The following is a 26,507-nucleotide window of genomic DNA, read 5'->3' as shown; positions in this document are numbered from 1 at the left end:
GCCTGGCATGCTGCGGTTCATGGGGTCACAAAGAGTCAGACATGACTGAGCGACTGAACTGAACTGAACTGATGACTTAATACACCTCTCAGCATGTAGTGAACAGTTGTGGCTGCCAGATAACCCTAAAGATTAGCTCAAATGCCTGAAGCCCCCACTTCTGAAATCTGCCTCAAGTTCAAACCCATGTGAATGTTTCCATTGAGAGAACTTCAAAACTGAATTACGAGGGTTGTAAACCACTGGAATTAAGAATGAGAAGAGAGGGGTAATGAATGCATAGATTAGTGATTTTATTTGGAGGGGATGGGTGTAGGACCAGGAGAGGAGAAGAGGGGCAGGGAATGTGTAATTTGAATAGATTTTCCCAAGTTCTACTTTCTCATCTACACATATGTAATTGAGGATCAGTAGCATAGTTGAATGATTTTATTTAGTAGCAGAATCTCTATCCTGGGAGATTGAAATGTTTGTGATACTTGGAGAAGAAAGTAGAAAATTCACAGTCAGCTAAGGCTGACTGACATTCAGTAGAAGGCAATCCACTAGCTTTTCAATTAAAAACTCTAACCCTTATATAAAGTATATAAATACTCCCATTTAGCAAGAATGTGCTTACAAGCAAAGTGCTTATTGAGGCTTGAGCACTATGACTCAGAATTCTCTTTCAACTAGAAATTAAGCTCCAATTGGAGGTCCATACAAACACTGATGCACCACCACTCAGTCTCACCCCCACAGTTTTCTGACAAAATTCCAGAGGATGAAAATGTCTAAAGACATTTTCTGAAAGACTTAAGTGGCTTACAAACATCATGAAGCTACACTAAAACCAGATGTGTTGAAAGGAGAGCTCCAGGTTCATTTCCTGGCACTGATTCCTGGCATGAATATACTGGCCTAAGAGTGACCTCTGTGGTGAAAGAAGTGAAGCGGGAAGGGCATTGAGTGCTAGGCCTGAAGGAGTCTGTGAGATGGGCCAAGTGTATCTTCTGCATTCTCACCTACACTCGGAATAATTGGTACTAGCTTGTAAGTTTCTCCTGAACTCAACCAAGATATTTATTATATTTTATACATTTCTGAGCTTATTGTAGTAGGAGGGCTTTTGAAGAACATTTAGTTGACTCAAAATTCCAAAAGCATAAATTCAACCCTTAAAAATCACAAGGAAAATATGTCCTTTTGTTCTCATAAAATTGATATTAAACATTAAGGGTGTTTGATGGATATGGGGATGTGCCACTTAGAACACCTTCAAGAAGGGACTTCCTGCCTGGCTGCAAGTTGACATTCTCTAGTCATGAACTCCTTCAGAGCCCACCTCAGCATGTGAGCCAGTCATGCTTTTCACAGGATGGCCCCAACTAATGACTAAGCAAAATAATACAGTATAAGTATTAGTAATTATTGTAATAGCACAAGGACCCACCTGGTTCCATACAGCAGGACTTAGCAAGACATCTCAGCAGGAGTCCTGTGAGTAAGAGTAAGTCTTAACTTTTATCTCCCCTTTGGGGGGTCAGAGACTTTCTCGAGTCTATATTGTGGTCTGTTTGCTCCCTCTGCCGAGTTCTACTCCCCTTCTCTCTTTTCACAGGTGTTACTACACAAGCATCTTTTCACACTCCTAAGTCCATCCTGTGTCTGTTTTCTATAAACCCCAAATTGGCACATGGATCATATTAAGAATCTGGGAAGATTTCATGGATAGAATGATTCACAGAATCACTCAAAAGTAAGGGTATAAACGCTAATAAAAATATACAAGTAATACTATTCTAAATAAGACTATAAAAGGTGGAAGTGAACTTGGAGTGGTATACTAGAACTCTGAAAAGAGAAATGCACTGAAAATCAACAAGTCTAACCTGTTAAGCTACTCCACAGCAACAAACACAGGAGAGAGAGATAACAGTGGAGTCCAAGTAGATTGAAGCAGTTTTCTAGGATATTTTTACCTTTCTTGTTTGTCAGTTTGATTTCTAGAGAATAAAGGGTAAGTGTTGCAACCTTGTTCAAAATACTGCAGTGCTCTATTGAGATTAGAGGTTCGGTGTGGGAACTGACATTTCTGCATTCCCAGGCAAGGGAAGAAAAAGAAAGAATAGGGCAAAAAAGAGGGACAGAGACAGAGACGGGCAGAAACAGAGACAGAGCCTAACAGAGTTCAGGAGGCAGCTCAACCTAAGAATTGCCCTCACCAACTTGTCCAGTTCTGTAGAAAGCAACTGGCCTTACTTTAAACCAATGGTGTCCCAGCCAGGAATACATGTTACATGTAAAAAAAAATGAAATGTAAGAAAGGAGAAAATATCATAGAAATAGGAAATGGGGAAGGAGATTACGGGAGTTAAGAATTTTTTTTTTTTACTGATTTTTCTCTTTAAATCTATAGTAATAAAGGCAATACTCATAGGAGGGTATGGCTCAGTACACAGATAGTAGGTCGTCTATCATGAAATTTGCCCAATCATCCTTCCTCTCAGCACTCTGTCAAGAGTCAGTCCTCTCTGATCAAATTCACACAAATGACTTACTTTCTTGGTCCCGCTTCTTCTTCAACCAAGAGCTTAATCTCTCCCAAGGCAGTCATTTGATACAGCAGTCTAAGGTCACACAGCCACTACTGAGCAGATGAGCTAGGAATAGAGTTCAGGTCCCTGTGGGATTAGAACCTCAAGAAGACCTAGAGACCCCTCCATTTGCACAAGCTTACTTGTATGGCCCACAAAACCACAGGGGAGCAGGGAAGTATAGCTAAATTGTGTTTCCAAGGAGAGAAGATCCAGGTATTAGCAAACAGTTTCTATATACCACTCTATTTCCAACTGTTCTTAAATGCGTGTGGTAGCCACACCCATCTGGTACACTGGAGGCAACAAGGATATTAGTACCTCTTACCCAGGGAATACTCATCACCTTGCCCCAGGATCTGACAATCTCAAGGAAGTTAGGAGTGGTTGTGCCTTCTCTGTACTCTGTTTCTCAGCCAGTCAGTTGAAAGGGATTCAGTAGAGGACTCCCAAAGGCACTAGTTACTGGAGACTAGATCTCTGAGTCACCACTTAGAGAACAACTACCCAAGAGAGCCACCAAACTCTCATCAGACTGTCTTATGTGTGAGAAATACACTTGTATTGCGTTTAGCCACTGAGATCAGGAGTTGTTTATACAGCAGCTAGCATTAATTGCCTTGACTAATATAGAATCTGTATGTTCCTGAGAAGGGCCCAGGTGGAGTTAGTCAAAGGACTGGGAGGGATCCTACCCCATCCAATGCTGTATTCATTTTCTGGGGGGTTCCATACCAAAGTACCACAGATTGGGTGGCTTAAAAAAACAGAAATGTATTGTCTCCCAGTTCTGGAGACTAGAAGCTCAAGATTAAGGTACTGGCAGAGTTGTTTCCTCTGAGGACTGTGAGGGAAGGCTCTGTACCAGGCCTTTCCTAGGCTTGTAGACACATCACCCCAATCTCTGCATTGGTCTTCCCATGGCCTTCTCTGTATCCAGATTTCTTCTTCTCATAAGGCTTCCAGTCATTTTGAACCAGGGACCCATCCTACTCCAATGTGACCTCATGCTAATATAACTGATTACATCTGCAATCACCCTGTTTGCAAACAATGCCACTTCTGAAGTACTGAGGTTCAGGGCTTCAACCTATAAATCTGGAGGCATTCAATTCAACCCCAAATCAGGAACTACCACTGCTCATTCCCCTCCTCTACCTTGGGACAGACTTTTCCTATGACTTACCTTTCACTAGGTCTATAGATTCAAATAATGAGTGCCGACTCTGGAAACTGGATTTCATAAGAAAATAGTGAATGAACAAACCTGTGTGATAAAATCCAGACCATGTCAGAACGGGCACCAGCGCTCCAGTTGGGAGCCTTTCCCCAGGAGCAGGAAGAACTGCAACCTAGGCATGAAGGCAACTACATGAGTGTCCTATAGTTAGTGATTCCTTTCCTATAAACCTCTGCTTCTTAGTGCATGGTATATTACAAGGCTTATCCCCACCACATACATGCAAGCTGCCTCCTGGGTTCCTGACTCACTGAATGTCAAATGTGGCGCGATGCTGAGGTGGCACTGCTAAACTTAGAAGGCTCAAAGTTGCCAATTAATTCTGTGCAAAAAAAGGTGTTTGTATCAGCCTTCACTTTCGGTTCAGCCTGATATTCTCCAGCTTCTGCCAGTGTGGGGCCTCCTCAGAAGCAACTGCTTGCCTCAGGCCTGGGAACAAAGCAATCATCACTTGGGGCAAAGGGACTGGCCTATTTGTTGGACAGCAATGGGCTATATTTATCACACTCTCACCCCCTCTCGCCCTGTATTAGTTTTATATTGCTGCATAACAAATGACCACAAGTTTAGCTATTGTAAACAGCACACATTTATTAACTTGGCTTCCGTGGGTCAGGAGTCTGGATACCGTTCAGGTGAATCCTCTGCTCCGGCTCTCACGAGGCCACAGTGAAGGTATCAGTCAGATTGCCTTCTCATCTGTAGTTTAAGTCCTTTTCCAAGCTCCCATAGCTTGTAACAGAATTCATTTCTTTATGCTGTAGACTGAGGGCCCTGATTTTTGCTGCTTCTTAACTGTAGGCTTCCCCGAGGTCCTAGAGGCTGAGGCAGTCACAGTATAGCTGTCTGCTTCCTCAAAGCCAGCAATAGAATCTCTCCATTTGGCTAGAATGCAGTCTTAAGTAACATGATGTAACCACGCAAATTACCTCTTATTATCTTTGCCATACTCTATTGTTTCAGGTGTGGGAAGGGAATATACAAAAGTGTAACTCATTGAAGGTCACCTTAGGGTATGTCTGCCACCCCTACTCCCTGACCACTTACCTCTAAGCACACCAGTTGCTGACTGCTTCTGCTCATAATATTATCAACAAACCTTGGAATGGGGCTTAAGGTGCCATTTTTGGTTATTGTGTTCTCCTTAACTACTTGTCATGGCAAGTACATTCCTTTGTGATCATCATTATCATGCCAGGTAAGTCACACATGGGTTATTACCTATGTAGGCACCAAGGCTTAGACAACCCCACAGAATTACACAGGTGATCCCTGGACCAGTAGCATCAGCATCCTGTGGAAGTTTGTTACAAATGCAAATTCTCAGGCTCAACCCAAGACCATATGAATCTCAAACTCTGGGGTAGGATCCTGCAGTCTGTATTTTAATCTGCTGTCCAAGGGTTACTGATATATGCACAAGGTTGAGTACCACTGAGTTCATAAATAGGCTTTATGGAAAAAGGGAAACTTAAATAGCCAAGAAAGAGCCTGAGAATAGAAAATACAGTTTCTGCTATTTATGAGTTTACTTGGCTTCCCTGGTGGCTCAGATGGTAAAGAATCTGCCTCCAATGTACGGGTTCAATCCCTGGGTGGGGAAGATCCCCTGGAGGAGGAAATGGCAACCCACTCCAGTATTGTTGCCTGGAAAATTCCATGGACAGAGGAGCCTGGCAGACTACAGTCCATAGGATCACAAAGAGTTGGACACGACTGAGCAACTAAATAACAACAATGAGTTTACTGCTATAGCAAAGTAGCATAGAATGGGTGGCTTAAACAACAGAAACTTCTCTCACAATTCTGGGGGCTGGAAGTCCAAGATCAAAGTGTTAGCAGGGTGGTTCCTTCTGAGGCCTCTCTCCTTTGCATGTAGACAGCCATCTGCTCCCTGTGTCTTCACACAGTCTTCCCTCTGTGTGTGCCTGTGTCCTAATTATCTCTTTTTAAATGTATACCAGTCAAATTGATATCTCTAATGATATCATTTTACATCAATTACCTCTGTAAAGACCCTATCACCAAATACAGTTACATTCTGAAGTACAGGGGATTAGAGCTTTAGCATATGAACTTGGAGGAGACAGCAAACACCCTGTTCATCCTATATTCTCAGAGAGAGATGTGCTGGGATCAGGATGCTGTTGGGCCCAGAAAATACTCTGAATTATAGGACAGGGATGCCTTTACATTGCAGGTCACCCTTTTTGTCCTGTTTACAGGGGGAAAGAACAAGTCGTTTGGTGCCTGGCAGTCAGGATTTGAGGTGTCAACTATTTCCAGGCATTCGAAATGCCAGTAGCTCAGCACTGGGAGATCTTGGGACCCATAGGGTATCGTCAGTCCCCTGGTAGAAGAGGTACTGCTGGTCCTATTAGAAGCTGGACATCGAAGTCCAGTGGGAGTAATACTTGAGAGTGTCCGCTGGATATGGCAACGGGGAGATCTTTACTTACCTTTGCAAAAACAGATTTTTCAGACTGACAGGAGAGAAGACATACGGGAATAAGTGAAGAGAGGTGTGTAGACTACCTTTTGTAAAATGCAAAGAGTAAAGAATCTTTTAAACATAAAGAGTAAAGATTTTTTAAAATATAAAGAGTAAAGAAAGGACAATAGCTGGAGGGAGGTGTGGATTAAAGGAAGAGGAATTTTTAAGATGTGCTGCTAAGTCACTTCAGTCGTGTCCGACTCTGTGCGACCCCACAGACGGCAGCCCACCAGGCTCTGCTGTCCCTGGGATTCTCCAGGCAAGAACACTGGAGTGGGTTGCCATTTCCTTCTCCGATGCATGAAAGTGAAAAGTGAAAGGGAAGTCGCTCAGTCGTGTCTGACTCTTAGCGACCCCATGGACTGCAGCCTACCAGGCTCCTCCATCCATGGGATTTTCCAGGCAAGAGTACTGGAGTGCGGTGCCATTGCCTTCTCCATTTAAGATGTGAGATAGAGAATATTTCAATCCTGATGGGAAAGATCCAGTTAGAAAGGGAGATGTTAAACGTGCACAAGGTGGGAGGACATAACCAATGCCGCAAGGTCTCTTAGAAAGTGAGAAGGGATTGGATTCAGAAAGAGGTGTATTGATTAGCCTTTGATAGGAGGAAGGACATCCCTTCTAGTAAAGTACTGTTCAGATCATAACATGCCTGTGAAACCTCTGTGTCTATCAACGGATGAATGAATAAAGAAGATGTGGTATATGTGTACAATGGAATATTATTCACCCATGAGAAGGAAGAAAATCCTGCCATTTACGACAACATGGATGGTCCTTGAGAGCAGTATGTTTAGTGAGATAAGCCAGTCAAAGACAGATATTGTATCATATCCTAAAACTGTAGAAACAGAAAGTAGAATGGGAAGTTCAGGAGGTATTAAGTGGTACAAAGTAGCAACTAGAAGATGAATATGTTCTGTAAATCTAATGCTCAGCATAGCGATTATAGACAGCAATATTGTATTATGCACTTCAAAATTGCCGAGACTAGATTTTAAATGTTCTCACCACATTAAATAAATAATAATTTCTTTATTGTGACATGGTAGATGTGTTAGCTAAAGATATGGTGGTAATCATATTGCAATATGTTAAACATATCATATCAATGCAATGCACACCTGAAATTTATACACTTATACATCAATTATCTCAATTAAAAACAAATTAAAGAAAATAAATGCATGTGTAATAAAAATTTTTTATAAAAGTGATATTCAGTACATAGACAACATTTTTATTTAAGGGAATGGATGTGATAGCCATTCTTTTCTTCCTTAATTTTCTTAATTTTATTTATTTATTTTTGGCTGTGCTGAGTCTTTGTTCCTGCAAGGGCATTTCGCTAGTTGTGGTGAGCAGGGGCTACAGATTTCTTATTGTGGTGGCTTTTCCTGTTGCAGAGCATGGGCTCCAGGGCACAAAGACTTCAAGTTGCAACACGTAGGCTCAGTAGTTGAGGTGCCTGGGCTCGGTTGCTCTGAAGCATGTGGAATCTTCCTGGATCAGGGATCGAACCCATGTCTCCTGCATTGACAGGCAGATTCTTTACCACTGAGCCGCCAGGGAAGCCCTGATAGCCATTCTGAAAGGCACATAAGAGGTATTTATAAGCACATGTAATACAGATGGTCATAAAACTACTACACACATACAGAAAGAGTGAAGTGAATGAGGCAGGATGAAAGCAACTTTGAAAGATATTTTAGCTATGGCATGACTTGGCCAGATTTGCCTCCTTAAAAAAACAAATATTCAAATTTATTTTTAGCAAAAATATGTGCACTGGGCTTTTAAAAGTCAAACAACATAAAGAATTAATAGTGCAAACCAATAGTCCCTTACATGACCCTAGTCCTACTTCCCAGAAGAATCCCTTTGAATTCTTCTGCCTGATTCTACTTTTTATCTTCTGAGAGCTTGTACCACATTTCTAAATCATCTGCTTCCACTGCTGTTTTGTGCTTAATCATTTTGATGGTATTATTGACAGCTGTGGAAAGTGAGGCTTTAACTCAGTGACATCACCTACATATACTCTCTTCTCTCCCTACCCCACACAGCTATAGTAAACTATTTTTGCTTGCTTTATGGGTTGGCTTTACCTAGTTATCTGAGCTCTCACTACCCAATGATTGGCTATAAGCCTATGTAAAAATGTTTATCCAAAATGCAGTCTCTGAAGTGGACACTTGCTCTAATGAATCCCCATACAATGTCAGCCAAAGTGTTAAGGTCATGGACTACTCCAATAAGAGAGAGGTTAGAGCCTTGTTTAAATATACTAGGCATTATAGATATCCACCCTACCCTTACCTTACAGAGTTTTAAAAAAATGTATTTATTTATTTTAATTGGAGGATAATTACCTTACAATATTGTGATGGTTTTTGCCGTACATCGACATGTATCAGCCACTGGTGCACATGTGTCCCCACATCCTGAACCCCACCACCACCTCCCTCCCCACCTCATCCCTCTGGGTTGTCCCAGAGCACCAGCTTTGAGTGCCCTGCTTCATGCATTGAGCTTTCACTGGTCATCTATTTTACATATGGTAATATACATGTTTCAATGCCATTCTCTCGTATCATCCCACCCTCGCCTTCTCCCACATAGTCCAATAGTCTGTTCTTTATATCTGTGTCCCTTTTGCCGCCTTGCATATAGGATCATCATTACCATCTTTCTAAATTCCATGTATATGCATTAACATACTGTATTGGTGTTTCTCTTTCTGACTTACTTCATTCTGTATAATAGGCTCATCCACCTCATTAGAACTGACTCAAATATGTTCTTTTTTTATAGGTGAGTAATATTCCATTGTGTATATGTACCACAACTTCCTTATCCATTCATCTGCCGATGGACATCTAGGTTGCTTCCATGTCCTAGCTATTGTAAGTAGTGCTGCAGGGAACATTGGGGTACATGTGTCTCTTTCAATTCTGGTTTCCTCGGTGTGTATGCCCAGCAATGCAATTGCTGGGTCATATGGCAGTTATATTTTCACTTTTTAAAAAAATCTCCACACTATTTTCCATAGTGGCTGTACCAGTTTGCATTCCCACCAAGGTGTAAAAGGTTTCACTTTTCTCCACACCTTCTTCAGCATTTATTGTTTGCAGACTTTTTGATGGCAGCCATTCTGACTGGCGTGAGATGATACCTCATCGTGGTTTTGATTTGCATTTCTCTAATAATGAGTGATGCTGAGCGTCTTTTCATGTATTTAATAGCCATCTGTATGTCTTCTTTGGAGAAATGTCTGTTTAGTTCTTTGACCCACTTTTTGATTGGGTTAGTCATTTTTCTGGTATTGAGCTACATGAGCTGCTTGTATGTTTTTGAAATTAATTCTTTGTCAGTTGCTTCGTTTGTGATTATTTTCTCCCATTCTGAAGGCTGCCTTTTCACCTTGCTTATAGTTTCCTTCATTGTGCAAAAGCTTTTAAGTTTAATTAGGTCCCATTTATTTATTTTTGTTTTTTATTTCCATTACTCTGGGATGTGGGTCAAAGAAGATTTTGCTGTGATTTTTGTCAGAGAGTGTTCTGCCTATGTTTTCCTCTAAAAGTTTTACAGTTTCTGTTCTTACATTTAGATCTTTAATCCATTTTGAGTTTCTTTTTTGTGTATGGTGTTAGAAAGTGTTCTAGTTTCATTCTTTTACATGTGGTTGACCAGTGTTCCCAGCGCCACTTGTTAAAGAGATTGTTTTTTCTTCATTGTATATTTTCACCTCCTTTGTCAAAGATAAAATGTCCATAGGTGTGTGGATTTATCTCTGGGCTTTCTATTTTGTTTCATTGATCTGTATTTCTGTCTTTGTGCCACTCTCTTGATGACTGTAGCTTTGTAGTGTAGTCTGAAGTCAGGAAACATGATTCCTCCAGTTTCATTCTTCTCTCTCAAGATTGCTTTGGCTATTCAAGGATTTTTGTGTTTCCATACAAACTGTGAAATTATTTGTTCTAGTTCTGTGAAAAATACTGTTGGTAGCTTGATAGGGATTGTGTTGAACTATAGGGAGCTTTGGTAGTATACTCATTTTCACAATATTGATTCTTTGAATCCACAAACATGGTATATTTCTCCATCTATTTATGTCATCTTTGATTTCTTTCATCAATGTTTTATAGTTTTCTATATATAGGTCTTTTACTTCTTTAGGTAAATTCATTCCTAGGTATTTTATTCTTTTCGTTACAATGGTGAACGGGTTTTAGCCCTTAATTGGTCCAGTGCTTACTTCAGTCAGGTTCCTAGGAGGCTAACAAAACCTGGTCTGATTTAGATACTATCTGTACTGTGTCATTACATTGTTTATTTTCATACAGTAAACATCATTAAATGGCACAGGGGAATCAAGTCCATATCCAATATGCTACAGTGTCACTGTCTACTGGGCACAAATATACCCACTAATGAGTTCCTGTTAAATAATTAGGTAATTGGTGTTTAAGATGCTTTATATTATGCAGAGATCTTTGATTGGTTGTTTTATGAACGTTTCAGAGTGTTTTAGTAATATTTAGAGAAGTGGTTTGGGGTTTTTGAATGGGCTGTGAATGCAGTGTTCTTTTCCATTTAAATAATGGAGAAACTCTGCTGCTATCTGAACATTTACTTTCTGACATGCTCATAGGAATGGATTAGACTCAGATAATGAGGAATTCCTGTACTTACACTTTCATTCCTTGTTTCTTGAGCTATCCATAAAAATCCCTTGACTCTGCATGCTGAATGAAGATATGATACTCTTACTCTACCCGACATTTCTACTTCCCTTTTTCTACCCACCCATCGCTGCTTCTGTACTTGTATTTTTCTACTGTCAAGGTTAATAATGTTTAACCTCCTGTTCTATAAGTGTTTTCTTTATATTTGGTTTAAAAAGTTAAAAATCAATTTACAATATCTGCATTATTATGGCTATTAAATATTACTGCACAGCTCTGAAATATATTATTATATTCTTAGTACAACTATTTTTGCTTCCTTGGGTGCTCTATTTGCATATCTATCCCTTTTCTGTTTGCTTTTATCTCCTTCTTAGAATGATCTATGTTCTTAAGTGTTAGTCGCTCAGTCGAATCTGACCCTTTATGACCCCATGGACTGTGGCCCACCAGGTTCCTCTGTCCATGGAATTCTCCAGGCAAGAATAGTGGAGTGCGTTGCCATTCCCTTCTCCAGGGGATCTTCCTGACCCAGAAATAGAACCTGGGTCTCCCGCATTGCAGGCAGATTCTTTACCATCTGAGCCACCGAGGAATCCTTTATTCCCAGAGGCCTCTATCTTCCTGGAATTTCAGTTGAGCTATTTCAAATCCTAAAAGATGATGCTGTGAAAGTGCTACACTCAATATGCCAGCAAATTTGGAAAACTCAGCAGTGGCCACAGGACTGGAAAAGTTCAGTTTTCACTCCAATCCCAAAGAAAGGCAATGCCAAAGAATGCTCAAACTACCGCACAATTGCATTCATCTCACACGCTAGCAAAGTGATGCTCAAAATTCTCCAAGACAGGCTTCAACAGTACGTGAACCATGAACTTCCAGATGTTCAAGCTAGTTTTAGAAAAGGCAGAGGAACCAGAGATCAAATTGCCAACATCCGTTGGATCATTGAAAAAGCAAGAGAGTTCCAGAAAAATATCTACTTCTACTTTATTGACTATGCCAAAGGGTTTGATTGTGTGGACCACTACAAACTCTGGAAAATTCTGAAAGAGATGGGAATACCAGACCACCTGATCTACCTCTTGAGAAATCTGTATGCAGGTCAGGAAGCAACAGTTAGAACTGGACATGGAACAATAGACTGGTTCCAAATAGGAAAAGGAGTACGTCAAGGCTGTATATTGTCACCCTGCTTATTTAACTTATATGCAGAGTACATCATGAGAAACGCTGGGCTGGAAGAAACACAAGCTGGAATCAAGATTGCCGGGAGAAATATCAATAACCTCAGATATGCAGATGACACCACCCTTATGGCAGAAAGTGAAAAAGAACTAAAAAGCCTCTTGATGAAAGTGAAAGAGGAGAGTGAAAAAGTTGGCTTAAAGCTCAACATTCAGAAAACTAAGATCACGGCATCCGGTCCCATCACTTCATGGCAAATAGATGAGGAAACAGTGGGAACAGTGGCTGGCTTTATTTTTCTGGGCTCCAAAATCACTGCAGATGGTGATTGCAGCCATGAAATTAAAAGACGCTTACTCCTTGGAAAGAAAGTTATGACCAACCTAGACAGCATATTAAAAAGCAGAGACGTTACTTTGCCAACAAAGGTCCATCTAGTCAAGGCTAGATGGTTTTTCCGGTAGTCATGTATGGATGTACGAGTTGGACTATAAAGAAAGCTGAGCACTGAAGAATTGATGCTTTTGAACTGTGGTGTTGGGGAAGATTCTTGAGAGTCCCTTGGACTACAAGGAGATCCAACCCGTCCATCCTAAAGGAAATCAGTCCTGAATATTCATTGGAAGGACTGATGTTGAAGCTGAAACTCCAATACTTTGGCCACCTGATGCGAAGAGCTGACTCATTGGAAAAGACCCTGATGTTGGGAAAGATTGAGGGCATAAGAGAAGGGGACAACAGAGGGTGAGATGGTTGGATGGCATCACCGACTCAATGGACATGAGTTTGGGTAGACTCTGGGAGTTGGTGATGGACAGGGAGGCCTGGCGTGCTGTGGCCCACGGGGTTGCAAAGAGTTGGAGACGACTGAGGACTGAACTGAATTGAGACCTGTCACTCAACTGTCATCCCAGGACTTACTTTCATTGATCTCCTCTGTTGGATTAACTTGATTTAGGCCTAACTTTTTCACACATAGTCAAGGAACATACTAAGAAAAGGTGCTTGGGGATTTAATTAATTTAATCTGTTTAATTAATTATTTAATGTAATGTTTAATTCTACTCTAATCTTTGATTGATAATTTTCAAGACTTGGAATTTTAGGTCAAAAATAACTTTCCCTCTGATTTTGAAAACCTGTTCCTTTGAATGTAACCTGTTTCCCTTGCTCTTTGGATTCATTTAGGATCTACTCTTTGTGACTAGTGTTTTGAATTTCATGTTAATCTGCTCTGATGATTTTTTTAAAATTTCCTTTACTATTCTGGTTGCCTGATAGGCTCTTTCAAATTAAGGCTTATGTTTTTCTTCAGCTCAGGGAAGTTTTCTTGTTTTATTATTTGGGTAATTATTTTTTCCTATCAATTTATTTTATGTTCTTCCTCCTTTGGAATTCCTATTGGTCATGAGGATGCAGAAATGCTACCTACTTCTGAAGTCATTATAAGTAATATAGACTCACATTCCACTCGGGAGGGGGAGGAAACATTTTACACCCTGAGATAAACAGACTAATAAAAACCAGAGTCACCCTATCTAGTTTGAGCTTCCCTCTGAAATAAGTCAATCCTTAAGACTTTTCTGTCAGCTACTGACAAAAGAAAAAATTTCCCTTCTTTTATACAGAATGCTGGTGCCTACAAATATGCTATGGTTGTAATCATGTGAGAAAATTATAATTTTCCACCATAAACTAAATGTAAACTCAGTAACTACCTTGTTAATTTTGTAGTTTTTGTTTATACCTCCCCCCTCCACCTTTATACACCCGTCTACTCCTTTTAGAGCCTTGACTGTTTTGCAAAACTTTTCTGCAAGTAAACTGCCTTAAAAAAAGTGTTTGCTTTTGAGGCTTCTTTTGTTGCTCAGACCCTAGACATAATCACACAAGAAGGAAAAATAACAATAATCAGTAGATATGAAGAATTCTCTAATAGGCATTTCCTTGAAAGACTCTTGACCTAAATGGATTCAAAGGAAAAAATTCCAAGGTTATTAAGTTTACACTTAGTTTGTTTATGGTGGGAAAATAGTAATTTTCTCACATGATGGTTAAGATACATTTAGAAAGTTCCACAAGTAACATATCAGAACTGCAGACTCTCAGAAGAAAGGTAATGGACCATTCTATTTGTATGTCATGTAGAATTTGGGAAATGGTTCATCATGTACTTATACAAGATGTTCAAATAAGATGGAGCAGCAGCTGCTACGTGTTAGAGAGAGAGTTGAAGAAAAGAAAGCCTTTATTCTGCACTTTGGAAGTAACAATACCAATAACAGGACTAAATGACAACCACTGGTTGCTTGCAGAGAAAGTACTTTGTTTGCTAGAACCCACTGAGAATATAACCAAACTGGCAGATATTGAGATTGGGAATATTTCCTATACAAAATTGCTGTAAAGGCACTTTCCATCCCTCTATCCCAGAAAAGATGCTGAAAATGGTGGGTATCAATGAAAGCTGAGATGCAAATTGACCTTCAGAGGCACTATGCCTATTTTGAAAGCCCATTGCAAGTGAAGAAAGCAAAACACTAGTTAGAAAAGATATGTGCACCCCTATGTTCATAACAATACTATTTACAATAGCCAAAGTATGAAAGCAATCTAAGTGTCCATCAAAAGATGAATAAATAAAGAAGGTGTGGTATATATATAATGGAATACTACTCAACCATTAGAAGAATGAAATCGTGCCATTTGCAGCACACTGATGGACCTAAAGGGCATTATGCTAAGTGAAATATTAATAAGTTAGTCAAAGATAAATAACATTATTTCACTTATATGTGGTACCTATAAAACACACAAATGAACAGAACAAACATAACCAAAGAGAAACAGAGTCATAGATACTGAGAATATGCAAGTAGTTGCCATAAGGGAGAGGGTGGAAGAATGAGAGAAATACACGATGGAAATTAAGAGGTAAAATCATCGAGTTACAAAATAAATGAGTCATGAGTACAAAATGTACAGTGTGGGTAATATAGTCAACAACTGTGTAATATCTTTGTATGATGACACATGGCAACTAAACTAATTGTGGTGATCATTTTGAAAAAATATCGAATCAGAATGTTGTGTACCAGGAACTAACATAGCACTGTAGGTCAACCATACTTCAAAAACAAATGAACAAACAAGCTCACAGAAAAATAGATCAGATTTGTGGCTACCAGAGGTGAAGTTTGGGGGGAGGGAGAGTTGGATGAAGGCTCTCAAAAGATAAAAATTTCCAGTTATAAACAAATTACTAGGCATGCAATGTACAACATGATAGTTAACACTGGTATATGTTATATATAAAAGTTGTTGAGAGTTAATCCTTAAAGTTCTCATCACAAGGAAAGATGATTTTTCTATTTCTTTAATTTTGTATCTACATGAGATGACAGATGTTCACTAAACTTACTGTGGTCATCATTTCATGATGTACGTTTGTTATGTTGTTCACTTTAAACTTATACAGATGTTTGTCAATTATTTCTCAATGAAACTGGAGAGAAAAAGAATTATTGCAAAACCCTAGTAATCAAAAATGTTACAGTAGTGGCACAGGTATTCAAAATTAACCCAGTGGAACAAAATAGTCCAAAAACATCCATGTATATGTGGGATCTTAGTATACAATTCATGAGGGGAAGATAGATCATCTAATAAGCATTATTAGTAAATGACATACTGCATGGAGAAATAGGAATTCGTATGCCTTTTTCACACCACATACAAAAATGAACTTCATATGACTTAAATAACTAAAGGTGAAAAATTAAACTATAAAGATTCAAAAAGCAAGCTAGAGAGAATATCTTTGAGGCCTCAACATTGGAGATTTCTTAACTAATCCTACAAAAGCATGAACAGTAAGGTGAAAAGGCAATGGATTTGACTACACCAAAATTAAAGATTTATTTTCAGCAGTTGCCATCATAGACAAATTAACAAGAGGATGAGAAAGATATTTTCAGTGTCTAAAAGTGAAGAATCAATATCTAGGATGCAAAAGAAACCTCTTCCAAGCAGTAAATATAATATAAGAATTCCACGAGGGAAATGGGCAAAGGATATGACAGGCAACCCCATGCCTGCGAATATACACCAAAACAAATTCTCAGTTCAGTTCAGTTGCTCAGTCGTGTCTGACTCTTTGTGACCCCATGGACTGCAGCACACCAGGCTTCCCTGTCCATCACCAACTCCCGGAGTTTACTCAAACTCATCTCCATCAAGTCGGTGATGCCATCCAGCCATCTCATCCTCTGTCATCCCCTTCTCCTCCTGCCTTCAATCTTTCCCAGCATCAGGGTCTTTTCCAATGAGTCAGTTCTTCGCATGAGCTGGCCAAAGTATTGGAGCTTCAGCTACAGCATCAGTCCTTCCAATGAATATGCAGGACTGATTTCCTTTAGGATTGACGTACCATGCACCAGTAACTCCATCACCCTCAGCTTGCCCCTCAACACTAGAAGAGATCACTGTGGCCAGTAGAACAGCAGATGATGTCTCTGGCTTGCATTCAGGAGCCACAGCCATTCTGGCACCCCACTCCAGTACTCTTGCCTGGAAAATCCCATGGACAGAGGAGCCTGGTAGGCCACAGTCCATGGGGTCGCTAAGAGTCGGACACGACTGAGCGACTTCACTTTCACTTTTCCCTTTCATGCACTGGAGAAGGAAATGGCAACCCACTCCAGTATTCTTGCCTGGAGAATCCCAGGGACAGCGGAGCCTGGTGGGCTGCCGTCTATGGGGTCACACAGAGTCGGACACGACTGAAGCGACTTAGCAGCAGCAGCAGCAGCAGCAGCAGCAGCCATTCTGGTGGCAAATCACTGAAGTTTAACCACCAAAGTCATGTTTGGACAGGGTTTCTCCCATGTAAAAAGAGATTAGCTGTTTTAAGGAGTTGAGAGCAACTGAGACTACACGGGGATCATGTCTCTGCTGCTCATGCACTCTGAGCTGTAGATTCATGAGCAGGCAGCATCAATCACCTCCCCTCTGCCCTATCCCTTGCCTTTTTCTAGGAGACATATTTGAATCTGTGTAAGTTAAAGCCCTAGAAGACATAACTCCACTGTCCAGCTCTTGCTAACTTACCTGCTCCTCCCTGCCTTTTCTCCCTTGCCACACAGGACTGTCTGCTGACGAAGGCTCATGACCCTTGCTTCTTCCCACCTTCATTTCCTTTCTAGAACTTGCACTCCCACCAGCTCTCCAGCACTTGCTTGCCCCTCCTTTATTTCCACCAGGCCTTGGCTGACGCACACCACAAACTGAGGACTTTTCCAGGTGTTTCCTACTTCCTTTATCTCCTAACCTTGGTCCTTTTTATTTGTACTCATTGCTTTATGTGTCACTCTTTCCTTGGAATCTTTTCCCCAAGAAGTAGTTGCTTTTCCGGAAGATTCCTTCTGCTAGGGCAGAAAGCTATGTTTCTGAGTTAATGCATTGTTTTTCCATTTCCTCTTTTCCAGAAGAAAACAAACTGTTACATGTGGGAGTCTCATCAAAAAAAAATAGAGAATTATAAGGCAGTAGAAATCAGGAGCTTCAGCTGCATTGTGTCCTAGACACTTTGAGCCTCGGTAAGCTAGGGATAATAACTCTTGTCCTCCTAGTTTACACAAAAAATCAAATGAAATATGAAAATGACCATTGCAAAGAATGTCCGTGGTTAATACAGGATTACCTTTCATAGCAAGCACACACAGAACTACTCAGTAGGAACCTGAGCTTTCTCTTTTGATGATTAATTCCATCTTTGCTAGGATCGAATCAGCAGGTGCTCACTGAATGCTTGTGCATTCATGTGAATCAATGAAACGATGTTAAATGCTGTATGTTGCCTCTGTTTCAAAGCATTTTAGACCTTAGTTAGCTAAGTGCAGGTGGGTGGATGCCTGGAGGTGGGGATAATGGTAATGATGATAATCAACTTGTTCTGTTGCACTAAGCCCAAATCGGTACTACAAAAATCAACTCTTAGTCTACAGTCTGGGAGCACCTTAGGACAGAGATGGCTTGCTCCTGTCGGCATTTTCCCCAGCACCAAGCAGTGTTTGGCACACAATATGGGTCTGTGATTGTTTTTAATGAAAAAAAAAAGAATGAATAGTCAGATAAAATAAAGCATTATGCCTGGCAACATGAGTTACAACAGGTGCTGAGTAGCACTGAATGGTATCAGAGCCCCCTGGCTTTAATCCTGATTTGTGAATCCTCTGTGTAGCTTTATGCCAGTCCCCTTTCTCCTCTTATCCTCATTTGCTGTTGTTTATTGGCTCAGTCATTTCTGACTCTTTTGCAACCCCATGGACTGTAACCCACCAACCTCCTCTGTCCATGGGATTTCCCAGGCAAGGATACTGGAGTGAGTTGCCATTTCCTTCTCTAGAGGTCTTCCCAACCCAGGAAATGAACCCATGTCTCCTTCATTGGCAGGTAGATAGATTCTTTACCACTGAGCCACCTGGGAAGCCACCTTATCCTCATGCATATATGGAAAACAAAGAGATGACGGTGGGGACGGTGATAGACTATGTGATTTCCAAGGGCTGTTACTGGCCTGATGTCCTATGAAAAGAGTGAGCACAACTTGCTAAATTAATTGATCAAGTACAGGGTGTTGGGATACGACTGTGGGACATGCCAGCACGAGATCCAAGTTTTACTCTCTGTCAGTTCAGTTCAGTCACGCAGTCGTGTCTGACTCTTTGTGACCCCGTGAACTGCAGCACGCCAGGCCTCCCTGTCCATCACCAGCTCCTGGAGTTTACCCAAACTCATGTCCATCAAGTCGGTGATGCCATCCAGCCATCTCATCCTCTGTCGTCCCCTTCTCCTCCTGCCCCCAATCCTTCCCAGCATCAGGGTCTTTTCCAATGAGTCAACTCTTCACATGAGGTGGCCAAAGTATTGGAGTTTCAGCTCCAACTTCAGTCCTTCCAATGAACACCCAGGACTGATCTCCTTTAGGATGGACTGGTTGGATCTCCTTGCAGTCCAAGGGACTCTCAAGACCACAGTTCAAAAGCATCAATTCTTTGGCACTCAGCTTTCTTCACAGTCCAACTCTCACATCCATACATGACTACTGGAAAAAACATAGCCTTGACTAGATGGACCTTTGTTGGCAAAGTAATGTCTCTGTTTTTTAATATGCTGTCTAGGTTGATCATAACTTTACTCTCTGTCAGAGGATGTAAAAGAGAGAAGATGCCCTAGATCCCATGGCCTCAGGGAGAAAGGAAGCAGTCCTTGTCATTTTTAAAACTTTGTCTTTGCCATGCAAAATGATGGTTCTGAGTGAGGTTAGAAGCCAATATAACTGGAGAAATAGATCATCCTGATGCAGAACCTTGACAGGGAAGAGGGAAACACCAAAGACTTGGGTAAAGGAAAAGTGAAATCAGGATTAAATCCTTTCTTAGTACATAGAATTCTAGGAGCCTGGAGCTGGAAGTGAGAGGTCTTAGCATCCACCTAATTGAACCTCTTAATTTGAAGGGACAATTAAACAGGCCAAGACGGGAAGGACACTTGACTAAAGTCATACACACAGTACATGGCAGAATCAGAACCAGACCCAAGCGTGCCGATTTTAAGTAAAGTGAGACAGCTGCTCTGTTTTCAAATAGGAAGACTTCACTCTTTTCCCCTTACTTTCTCTCCCTCTCTTTCCTTATATTCAAAAACAAGATAAGGTGGTGAATTGTTTAGACGTGGAAGAGAGTATGAACAGGCATATCTTACACATGAAGGGAGCAAAGTGGTGAAAAGTTTGAACCTTCTCTCCAGAAAACTTATTGTATACACACAATTTCATCTGCATGTTCAAGGGTGATCAGACTCCAGGTTAAGGGCCCACATAGTATAAGAGGGCCTGGAATTCTCAAAACTTGAGGCAGGAAAAGACTCTGTCAGTGAGCCCTCTGACATCTTTGCTGGTCAACCACTTTCTTTATTAGAACATTTTTCTGATGTTCCAACCACAGCAAGATTGTATTACTTTTGGCCAAAAGTCATTATAGTACTCAGAGCAGAGTTGATATGATGTCAGCTTTGAAATAAACTGGAAGGATTAAAATAGACCAAATGAGAGTGAACCTCTAAGAGTAAGAATGGGCCATATATTAAGATTGTGTTCATAAAAGGAGTCATTAAATTTATGCATCTCTAGTCATCTTTTTAAAAATTAATTTATTTATGTTAATTGGAGGATAATTACTTTACAATATTGTAATGGTTTTGCCATACATCTTTTCTGCAGCATTTAAACCAGTTTTCACTTGGTTTTCTGATGTTATCATTGAAAATTAAAAGATCCTATAATTTATGCCTGCATCCATCTTATATAGTAATTCACTTGATTTTTCTGATATTGTCCAAAAAGTAAACGAAAAAGCACTCCCCAAAACTTATTAAGTGATTCTAGTTTCATAGGGACAGAGACAAAGAAGTAAATAGGGAAAACCCATTCACAGAGGCAGAATTGCTGGGGTGAGAGCATCCATCTATAAAGCTGATAGAATTGATGCTTTTGAACTGTGGTGTTGGAGAAGACTCTTGAGAGTCCCTTGGACTGCAAGGAGATCCAATCAATCCATCCTAACAGAGATCAATCCTGGGTGTTCATTGGAAGGTCTGATGTTGAAGCTGAAACTCCAATACTTCGGTCACTTCACGCGAAGGGTTGACTCATTGGAAAAGACCCTAATGCTGGGTAGGATTGGGGGCGGGAGGAGAAGGGGATGACAGAGGATGAGATGGTTGGATGGCATCACCGACTCGATGGACATGGGTTTGGGTAGACTCCGGGAGTTGGTGATGGACAGGGAGGCCTGGCGTGCTGCAATTCATGGGGTCGCAAAGAGTCGGACACGACTGAGTGACTGAACTGAACTGAACTGAACTAAGTTTCATAGGGACAGAGATAAAGAAGTAAATAGGGAAAACCCATTCACAGAGGCAGAATTGCTGGGGGGAGAGCATCCATCTATAAAGCTGATAAAAGCTCATAAAAGTTTTTTCCGAGTTTGGAAAGGTAAGATAAAGTAAGGATTGATATAAATTTGTGAGTTTGTATTCCAAGTAGCTAGCCTTTAGAACTTTGTCTTGTTTTTAAAGTATATTTTGTTAAAATCAATTGTTTTAAGCTTTATTGACATACAATTAAATGCACATATTTAAGTATTTGATAAAAGTTTTGACATATGTAAATACCTGGGAAATCATCATCACAGTGAAGATATTGAATATATTCACTTCCCCTCAAAGTTTCCTCATTCCTTTGTAACGCTTTCTTTCCATCACTCCCCCACCCCAGTCCCCAAACATTGATCTGCTTTCTGTCACTACAGAATAGTTTGAATTTTATATAAATAGAATCATACAGCATGTACTCTTTTTGTCTAGCATCTTCCATTCAGCATAATGATTTAAGATCCATTCACACTGTAGCATGTATCAATAGTTTATTTTCATTGCTAAGTAAAATTCCATTTTATGTTAAGTACCACAATTTGTTTATGCATTCACTTGTTAATGAACATTTTGTATTTTTTCCCATTTTTTGGCTTTTTGGCTATTACAAAGTTACTATTAGCATTTGTTACAATTCTTTGAGTGGATATATGCTTTAGTCACTCAGATAAATACCTCAGAGTGGTTTGTTTGGCAGGTAGAAGGTCTGGTCGGAGAAGGCACTGGCACCCCACTCCAGTACTCTTGCCTGGAAAATCCCATGGATGGAGGAGCCTGGTGGGCTGCAGTCCATGGGGTCGCTGAGAGTCGGACATGACTGAGCGACTTCGCTTTCACTTTTCCCTTTCATGCACTGGAGAAGGAAATGGCAACCCACTCCAGTATTCTTACCTGGAGAATCCTAGGGATGGTGGAGCCTGGTGGGCTGCCGTCTATGGGGTCTCACAGAGTCAGACACGACTGAAGCGACTTAGCAGCAGCAGCAGCAGCAGGTCTGGTAGAGTTATATGGTAGGAGCAAGTTTAACTTTCAAAGAAACTGCAGAAATATTTCCAAAGTGGTTGTATCATTTTGCATTCTGAAAAGAAGTGTATGAGTGTCTCAGCTACTCCACTGGAGAAGGGACTGGCAAACCACTTCAGTATTCTTGCCTCAAGAACCCCATGAACACAATGAAAGGGCAAAAAGATATGACACTGGAAGATGAGCACCCCAGGTTGGTAGGTGTCCAATATGCTACCGGGGAAGAGTGGAGAAATAGCTCCAGAAAGAATGAAGAGACTGGGCCAAAGCGGAAAAGACGCTCAGTTGTGGATGTGTCTGCTGGTGACAGTAAAGTCCGATGCTGTAAAGAACAATATTGCTAGGAACCTGGAATGTTAGGTCCATGAATCAAGGTAAATTGGACATGGTCAAGCAGGAGGTGGCATCAGTGAACATCAACATTTTAGGAATCAGTGAACTAAAATGAACAGGAATGGTGAATTTAATTCAAATGACCATTATATCTACTACTGTGGGCAAGAATCTCTTAGAAGAAATGGAGTAGCTCTCATAGTCAACAAGAATTCAAAATGCAGTGCTTGGGTGCAATCTCAAAAACAACAGAATAATCTAGGTTTGTTTCCAAGGAAAACCACTAAACATCACAGTAATCTAAGTCTATGCCCCAACCACTGATGCCAAAGAAGCTGAAGTTGACTGGTTCTATAAAGACCTACAAGACTTTCTAGAATTAGCACCAAAAAAAGATGTCCTTTTCATCATCGGGGATTGGAATGCAAAAGTAGAAAGTCAAGAGATACCTGGAGTAATAGGCAAGTTTGGCTTTGAAGTTAAAAATGAAGCAGGGCAAAGGCTAACAGAGTTTCCCCAAGAGAACACACTAGTCATAGCAAACACCCTCTTCCAACAACACAAGAGGCGACCCTACACATGGACATCACCGGATGGTCAATACCAAAATCAGATTGATTATGTTCTTTGCAGCTGAAGATGGAGAAGCTCTATACAGTCAGTGAAAACAAGACCTGGAGCTGACTATGGCTCAGACCATCAGCTCTGTATTGCAAACAAGTGAAGCTGCTCAGTCATGTCTGACTCTTTGCAACCCCATGGACTATAGCCCACCAGGCTCCTCCATCCATGGAATTTTCTAGGCAAGAGTACTGGAGTAGGTTGCCATTTCCTTCTCCAGGGGATCTTCCCAACCCAGGGATAGAACCTGGGTGTCCTGCATTGTGGGAAGATGCTTTACTGTCTGAGCCACCAGGAAATCCCTGTATTGCAAAGCTCAGGCTTAAATTAAAGAAAGTAGGGGAAATTGTTAGGCCATTCAGATATGACCTAACTCAAATCCCTTATGATTATACAGCAGAGGTGACAAATAGATTCAAGGGATTAGATCTGGTAGACAGAGTGCCTGAAGAACTGTGGATGGAAGTTTCTTACAATTGTATAGAACGTGGTGAACAAAACCATCCCCAAGAAAAAGAAATGCAAGAAGGCCAAGTGGTTGTCTGAGGAGGTCTTACAAATAGTTGAGAAAAGAAGAGAAGTAAAAGGCAAAGGAGAAAAGGAAAGATAAATCCAGCTGAATGCAGGGTTCCAGAGAATAGCGAGGAGAGATAAGAAGGCCATCTTGAATGAATAGTGCAAAGAAATAGAGGGGGAAAATAGAGTGGGAAAGACTAGAGATCTCTTCAAGAAAATTGGAGATATCAAGGAAACATTTCATGCAAGGATGGGCACAATAAAGTACAGAAATGGTAAGGACCTAACAGAAGCAGAAGATACTAAGAAGAGGTGGCAAGAATACACAGAAGAGCTGTACGGAAAAGGTCTTAATGACTCAGATAACCACGATCACTCATCTAGAGGCAGACATCCTGGAATGTGAAGTTAAGTGGGTCTTAGGAAACATTACTAGGAACAAAACTAGTGGAGGTGATGGATCACAACAAACTGTGAAAAATTCTTCAAGAGATGATACCAGTCCACCTTACCTGCCTCCTGAGAAACCTGTGTACAGGTCAAGAAGCAACAGCTAGAACCATGGACATGGAACATGTTTTGAACAATGGACTGGTTCAAAATTGGGAAAGGAGCATGACAAGGCTGTATATTGTCACTGTGCTTATTTAACCTATACACAGACTACATCATGCAAAATGCCAAGCTGGATGAATCACAAGCTGGAATCAAGATTGCTGGGAGAGATATCAACAACCGCAGATATGCAGATGAAACCACTCTAATGGAAGAAAGCAAAGAGGAACTAGAGTTTCTTGATGAGGGTGAAAGAGGAGAGTGAAGAGGTTTGCTTGAAATTCAACATTCAAAAAACGAAGATCATGGCATCCAGTCCCATCACTTCATGGCAACTAGATGGGGAAAAAGTGGAAGCAGTGACAGATTTTGTTTTCTTGAGTAACAACAATGATATTGACCAACTTTTCGTGTTCCTGTTGGCCATCTGCATATTGTCTTTGGGGAAACGTCTATTTAGGTCTCCTGCCTATTTTTTGATTGAGTTGTTAATTTTTTTGATATTGATTTGTATGAGCTGTTTGTATATTTTAGAAATTAAGCTCCTGTCATTTTCATCATTTGCAAATATTTACTCCCAATCCATAGGTTCTCTTTTCACTTTGTTTATGGTTTCCTTTACTATGCAGTATTTAAAGTTTGATTAGACCTCATTAGTTTATTTTTGCTTTTAATTCTTTTGCCTTTGGAGACTGATCTAAGAAAATATTGCTATGATTTATGTCAGAATGTTTTGCCTATTTTCTCTTCTAGGAGTTTTATGGTATCATATCTTATATTCAAGTCTTTAAGCCATTTGAGTTTATTTTTGAGTGTGCTGTGAGGGCGTGTTCTAATTTCACTGATTTATATGTGACTGTCCAACTTTCCCAACTCTACTTGCTGAAGAGACCCTCCCTTGTATATTTTGCCTTCTTTATCAAAAATTAATTGACTGTAGGTGTGTGGGTTTATTTCTGGGGCGTCTATTCTGAGAATTGACACCTTAATAATACTGTCTTTTATCCCATGAACACAATATATCTCTCTATTTATTTAGGTCTTTAATTTCTCTCAGTGGTGTTTCTTAGCTTTCATTGCACAAGTCATTCATATGCTTTGTTAGATTTATACCTAAATTCTTCATATTTTATGACATTGTAACTGTAAGTTTTATTTTTTTTCAATTGCTCATTACTAGGATATAGAAATTTAGTTGGTTTTTGTACATTAATCTGGTATCCTGCAACCTGGCCAAACTCACTTATTTTTTCTAATATTCTTTGTAGAAATCATAGGATTTTCAACATATATGAGCATATCATCTGCAAAGAAGGACAATTTTGATCACTTTTCCTTTCCAATCAATATGGATGCCTATTATTTCTTGGGCTTTGTTCATTTGTTTTCTTTTATTGGTTTATTATTTTTATTGTACTGTCTAGAATTTCCAGTGCAATGTTGAATGGAAATGATGAGAGCAGACATCCTTGTCTTCTTCTTGACCATAAGAGAAGACATTTAGTCTTTGACCATTAAGTTTGATGCTGTGGCTGTAAGTACTTCATGAACGCCATCTAAACCAAAAGGTTTAACCAATTGTTTTTAAGAGCAATACAGTAGAATACTTCTGACAGTGCAGTTAACTGTATTCTGAAATACTTTCTTGCTTCACAAACCAATAGGCTGGGTAAGCCACAACCAGTTTCCTTATATATGCATAGCTGACATTGCAAGAAAATGAAGGAAGTCAATATCCAGGGGCTAAAACCAGAGCAACAATGGAGCACAGAAGGCAGAAGAGGGCTAGGGTCATTTTCCAATCCCAGAAACCTTCCTATCTCAAGTATCATGATGCTGATGGCATGCAAATTCTTTTATCTATGGTGTTATTTCCTGAAATCCTATCTCTTTTACCCAACTTCCTAAAAGATATGAACTTGGCTACATATCCCTCAAACTCACATCCAAACTGTTTATCTTTCTACTGCCTATATCTGTTCTTCCTTCCACCTCAGCTATTGGCACCATGATTTGTGAGTCATCCATGATTCTTTTTACTTCTCTCACCCATCCAGATCTAAATGATTTTTTTGTTCCACCTTCTAAATGTCAGTCACTTCAGTCATTCAGTCGTGTCAGACTCTTTGCAACCTCATGGACTGCAGCACACCAGGCTTCCCTGACCTTCACCAACTCCCAGACCTTGCTCAAATTCATGTCCATTAAGTTGGTGATGCCGTCCAACCATCTCATCCTCTGTAGTCCCCTTCTCCTCCTGCCTTCAATCTTTCCCA

This window comes from Giraffa tippelskirchi, chromosome X, assembly GCF_054371585.1.
Source record: "Giraffa tippelskirchi isolate mGirTip1 chromosome X, T2T-mGirTip1v1.2.pri, whole genome shotgun sequence".
NCBI classification, from domain to species: domain Eukaryota; kingdom Metazoa; phylum Chordata; class Mammalia; order Artiodactyla; family Giraffidae; genus Giraffa; species Giraffa tippelskirchi.
This window is presented reverse-complemented; position numbering follows the sequence as displayed.